A 6,293-nucleotide genomic window follows, 5' to 3' on the forward strand; every position below is an offset into this window, starting at 1 on the left:
AGGTGAAACTAATATATGAGATAGACTCATGACATGCAAAGCGAGATATGTCAAGCCTTTATATGTTATAATTGTGATGATCACTGCGTACAGCTGATGAAAACCCCAAATTAACAATCTCAGAAAATTAGAATATTAAATGAAATCAGCAAAACAAGGACAGCAAATAAAGCAATATTGGACCTCTGAGAAGTAGAAGCATGCATATGTACTCAGTACTTGGTTTGGGCCCCTTTTACATCAATTACTGCTTCAATGTGGCGTGGCATGGATGCTATCACCCTGTGGAACTGCTGAGGTGTTATGGAAGACCAGGAAGCTAAAATAGCAGCCTTCAGCTCTTCTGCATTGCTCGGTCTCATGTCTCTCATTTTTCTCTTTGGCAATGCCCCATAGATTCTCTATGGGGTTCAGGTCAGGCAAGTTTGCTGGCCAATCAAGCACATGGTTTCCCAAATCTCTTTTCTGATGAGAGAAGCTTTTGCATCTCATTTGGAAAACAAGGACCCAGAGTCTGGAGGAAGAATGGGGAAGGACATAATGCCAGATGCTTGAAGTCCAGTGTGAAGTTTCCACATTCTGTGTTGATTTGGGGAGCCATGTCATCAGCTGGTGTTGGTACCCTGTGCTTTATTGAGTCCAGGGTCAACGCAGCCGTCTACCAGGAGATTTTGGAGCACTTCATGCTTCTTTCCGCAGACGAGCTTTATAGGGATGCTGACTTCATTTTCCAGCAGGACTTTGGCACCTGCCCACACTGCCAAAAGTACCAAAACCTGGTTCAATGCCCATGGGATTACTGTGCTTGAAAAGGGGCCCAAACCAAGTACTGAGTACATATGCATGCTTCTACTTCTCAGAGGTCCAATATTGCTTTATTTGCTGTCCTTGTTTTGCTGATTTCATTTAATATTCTAATTTTCTGAGATTGTTAATTTGGGGTTTTCATCAGCTGTACGCAGTGATCATCACAATTATAACAAATAAAGGCTTGACATATCTCGCTTTGCATGTCATGAGTCTATCTCATATATTAGTTTCACCTTTTAAGTTGAATTACTGAAATAAATGAACTTTTCCACAATATTCTAATTTTCTGAGTTTCACCTGTATATGGACCTGAGTTAGCCATGCCCATTCTCGTCTGAACTGGATACAGCTCAACAGATGTGGAACACATTCTCAGGTTCTCTCTCTCTCTCTCTCTCCTTCTGTGTCCCAACAGTTGTTATTGGTACTAACTGAAGTTTCCAGACCATTTCCCAATTCAACTCCATGCATAACATGTTGCAGTAATCCAAATGAAAGGTTGCAAGTGTTGATTTGTCCTCAAGATAATGCTGCAGGCCACCACCTAATGCCATGATACCATAGGGTGGAGGTGATGAGGGCAAGGAAGGAAAGCCAACATTGCTGTGGGGGAAAGGGCACAGAAGAAGAGCTCCCTTGTGACAGGCCTTGCTTGAATCAGAGGGGATTATTTTACTAGCATTCTTCAATTTCAGTGTTTGGGGGGAGGAGAACTTTGGGCCCTTCAGTGTTCTTTGGGTCTCAACCATGGGTCCCTAGATGTTTCTGAACTACAACTCCCATAATCCTTGAGCACTGGCCATGCTGGGTAGTCATGATCTCCTTCTCGTACATCTCCTGGATGGTGCCAACTCTTTCTCTTATGGGCTTTCTGTGAAGAGGAAATCCTTCTTCTGACTTTACTATGAGGGAAGGAGTCCCTTGCCTCTGTGTAAATGCTCAATTTACCCATGAGAAGAAGGAAAAACTCAGTTGACACAGAAAGGAGCATTACTCATCCACATAAATAAATGTAAATAAATGACACCCACCAAAGGCCAAAGGGAAAAGCCCAAAGTCTTCCAGGAATCCCACTCCCCACCCCATATTTGAAGTTTCTATTTCTCAATGTATTTATTTTGCAAAAATAAAATTAAAAAACTTGGTGGCTCTGTTGTTGATTAGATTAGGATATGCCTTGGAATGTCATCAAATTCACAGATTTATTTCATTTTGACTTCAGAGCCACCATGGGCGTTTCTGGCTCCCAGTTGCCATGGAAAGAATATGGCATGTCCTCCTGTGGAGATGAAATGCAAAATGTGAAGATGCCCCCAGATTTATCCTGCAAAATGCTGTAGACAGTCTCTGGCACCTCCAGTTACAGATCTCCTCACTACGCCCGATGTCACATAATGCAACTCCTTACGTTGAAGCAACTTCAGTGATTTGTCAACTCACCCTCCCCTCGAACAAAACAGACCTTAAGACACGTGAAGAGACTACAGCCCACTTGTTCAGCACCTGTCATCTCCTCCTCCACATGCTTAGTCAATCCTCCTTTTGGCAATGAAATAATTCCTTTCCATGCCCTGAATACTTGGCTTGCGGGACAAGTTGCAAGGGAACCCTTCCCACAAATCCCATCACAGCAACATGGTGGACCCTCCATGCTGTGCCACTGAGCTACTTCCCAGCTCATCTTGACATTTCACAAGCACAAAAGCAGAAAGGCAAAACTATTCAGGTTTGAGAGGCTGGAGTCGCTGTGCAAAGGGACCACTCCTTTTTCCTGTCTACTGGCATTTTCAGTGTAAGCTGACAAGGAACAAGTGTCCTGGCCAAACCCCTCAACTGCAACCCCTGTCGTTGTGCACCCATGGCTTCCAGCAGCACTAGAGTGACTTCCCGGGAGCGCAAGCCTAGGCAGTGTGTATGGAGGTCCTGGGCTGCCCAGAAAACAAGATCCACCTCTCAGCCTTGCTCATACGGTCCAAAGGAAAGCAGAGCAATATGTTTTGCACCAGCATAGCAGCAGGAGTGGCTGGAAGGAGGCATACAAGATGCACAAAACACTGCAACCTGCTTTGCATTATTGCTGTAACCTCTCTCTAGCACCAGCAAGGCTGGAAGGGAATGTTCCTGACTCTGCTGCCAACCTAGAATTAGCTTTGTCATATATACAAGCTGCAGAGGGAAGTGAGGGGCCCATGGGGCTCATCAACCTCGGAAGGTAGCCCATCTCAGAGAAGGAAAACTCTGATCTCTCTCCATTGGTAGGTGCAGAGTCCAGTTCTACCAGCAACAGCTGGAGTAACTCAATGCAATGGGCTTCATCAACTGCGAGGTGAACCTTCAGATGCTCATTGCCACTGAGGAAGACATTTTTGGTGAATTTTTACCTCATGTCATCTGATTTTCTTGAAATTTTGTACACTTGTTGAACGATCAGAACTAAGTTTAAACCTTAAAAAGTTACCTTTTTTTAATCCCATCCCATTTTTTTTTAGTTTATGAAGGTTTGAAATTGATAATTTGCACTTTGCCAGACTACACGAAACGTCAAAAGCTCAGCAAGCTACCAGTCTGCTTTGGAACACATTTTTAAAAGAAAAGCCTAACTAGTTTTTCAGATACCTTTTAAATGAATAACTTTTTAAAGAAATGCCTGAAGTGGCTTGAAGTCTTGTTTATTCTGTTATATTTTACTCCAGGAAGACCCATTTATCCTAAACAGAACCCAATAAGGCTGACATGTATGTACAAGATATAGATAGATATAGATATAGATGATATATAGATATAGATATATAGATATAGATATAGATATAGATGATATAGATTAGATAGATATAGATATAGATATAGATATAGATATAGATATAGATAGATATATAGATATAGATATAGATATATTTAATGTGATCCCATTGAGATGGGATGAAATTTTGCAAGAAGCTCTTAGAAATATGAAATAATCAATAAATAAAAAATGGAATTTTAAAAATTATCTTAATTTCTTTAAATCACTTTTTAAAATGTTAAAATATGTAACTTAACTTTCAAATTTGGACCAAGTCCATCACGTGCCATGTCATATTAATGCCCATGAGGTCCTGAAGAGATTGGCATTTTTAGTTTTGAAATATCTTAATTCTGGGCTGAGCTTTTAAGGTTTTTGTGTAGTCTGGCAAGGACAAAACTGTCAGGTTTTTTTAACTTCAAACCCTCGTAACTCACAAAACGAGCTGACATTTAAAATAAAAACCGATATCTGGGACCTTCTCTTATTCTACTTTTAGGAAACTGAAACTGAAAGCAATGTAAAAGGGTAAGTTAAAAGTCTCTGGATCACTGGACATGGAATGGCCCAACTGCATTGCAGGGGGTTGGGCTAAATGAACCTCAGGATCCCTTCCAATTCTACAATCCATGATCTTATGTTCAAGATCTCCCAGGGTGCAGTGGCAGAGTAAGCCAATCAGGCGCCTGAGGTGGTACATGTGCCCTGCGCCCAGGAGCAGGACTAGCTGCCCGTGGGGCAGGATGGGGCGAGCCGGGGCAGGCCGCTCTGTGGGGCCTCCGAGGAGTCTGCCTGCCTCCTCCAACTCAGCCGCCCTACAGCTGAGGGGGAGGTGGCGGGCGGACCACTAGGGGCAGAGCGGAGCCTGTGGGCGCCCAAGCCACCGCGTCACTCCCAGGAGAGACGTGTGGCTCAGGCGCACTGCCGCCCAGCATTTTGTCACCACCCTCAGCGGTGAACCCAGGGCGGCCTGCCCCCACCTCACCCCCTTTCCTCCGCCCCTGGCAGGGTGTCTGTCAGAACCCTGAAACGGACCCCCTTTCCTCCCGAGAGGCAGAGCAGACCCCAGGCCGCCTGGGTTGTGAGGAGAGCCAGCGGACACCAAGACATCATCGTAGGTGAGAATTGAGTGCCAGCAGTGGGCAGGGTGGGGAGAGGGGATGAGAAGGGAGGCTGCAGGCTGGGGAGGTGGCCGTCCATCCCTTGCCTTTGACACGTGACAGGGTTGGTTTTGGGGGGATTCTGGGGGGTGGGGGTGGCGCTGCAGCTCCTCAATGTGGGGTGTGGGAAGCGGGTAGACCAAGTGAAGGGGGTCTGTGATGAGGAAGGATGCCAGCCTCTCTTGACATGCAAAAGGAAGGGGGGAGGGAGTGAGGGAGGTTCTGTCCCTTTGGGGAATATTCATCCAAGCGTGGGGGACATGTGAAAATAATAATAATAATAATAATAATAATAATAATAATAATAATAATAATAATAATATTATTATTTATTTATATCCCGCCCTCCCCAGCCAAGGCCGGGCTCAGAGCGGCTTACAAGCAATAATAAAAACAAGTTGAATGATTACAGCTTAAAAACAAAATTAAAATACAACATTAAAATAATTGAAACATTAAAATATTAAAACGTAGCCTCATTGCAGGAGGAGAAGAAAGGAAAAAAGAAAGAGGGGGAGGGAATCCAATTGGCTCCAAGCCAAAGGCCAGGCGGAACAACTCTGTCTTACAGGCCCTGTGGAAAGAAATGAGATCCTGCAGGGCCCTGGTCTCATGAGACAGAGCGTTCCACCAGGCCGGAGCCAGAGTTGAAAAGGCCCTGGCTCTGGTTGAGGCTAATCTAACTTCCTTAGGGCCCGGGACCACTAGGGTGTTGCTATTTATGGGCCTTGAGGCTCTCTGTGGGGCATACCGGGAGAGGCGGTCCCGTAGGTACGAGTGTCCTAGGCCGTGAAGGGCTTTAAAGGTCAAAAGCAGCACCTTAAATCTGACCCTGTACTCTACTAGGAGCTAGTGCAGTTTGAAAAGCACTGGGTGAATATGCTCCCATGGCAGACACCCCGTGAGGAGCCTTGCTGCAGCATTCTGCACCCTCTGGAGTTTCTGGGTCAGCTTCAAGGGCAGCCCCGCATAGAGCGAATTACAGTAGTCAAGCCTGGAGATGACCGTCGCATGGATCACTGTGGCCAGGTCGGGGCGGGAAAGGTAAGGGACCAACTGCTTGATGCGGCGAAGGTGGAAAAATGTCGCCTTGGCTGTTGCTGTAACTTGCGCCTCCATGGAAAGGGAGGTGTCAAGGATTACACCCAAACTCTTAACGGAAGGCAATGGCACTAATTCGGCCCACGCAAGAGAAGGGAGTTGGTCCCTCATCCCCATGCCATCCCGACCCAGCCATAGGACCTCTGTCTTCGAAGGATTTAGTTTCAATCGGCTCCCACGAAACCATCCAGCCACAGCTTCCAAGCATCTGGTCAATGCGTTCGGGGCCGAGTCGGTGTGGCCATCCATCAGCAGATAGAGCTGAGTGTCATCAGCATATTGGTGACAGCCCAGCCCAAAGCTCCAGATAATCTGGGCAAGGGGGTGCATAAAGATGTTAAAAAGCATCGGGGGGAGAATTGCGCCCTGCGGCACTCCACACACCAAGGAATGGCGCGACGACATTTCCCTCCCTAGTGCCACCCTCTGTCCCCAACCAG

Source organism: Podarcis melisellensis (assembly GCF_964234715.1).
Source record: "Podarcis melisellensis genome assembly, chromosome: 16".
Classification (NCBI taxonomy): Eukaryota; Metazoa; Chordata; class Lepidosauria; order Squamata; family Lacertidae; genus Podarcis; species Podarcis melisellensis.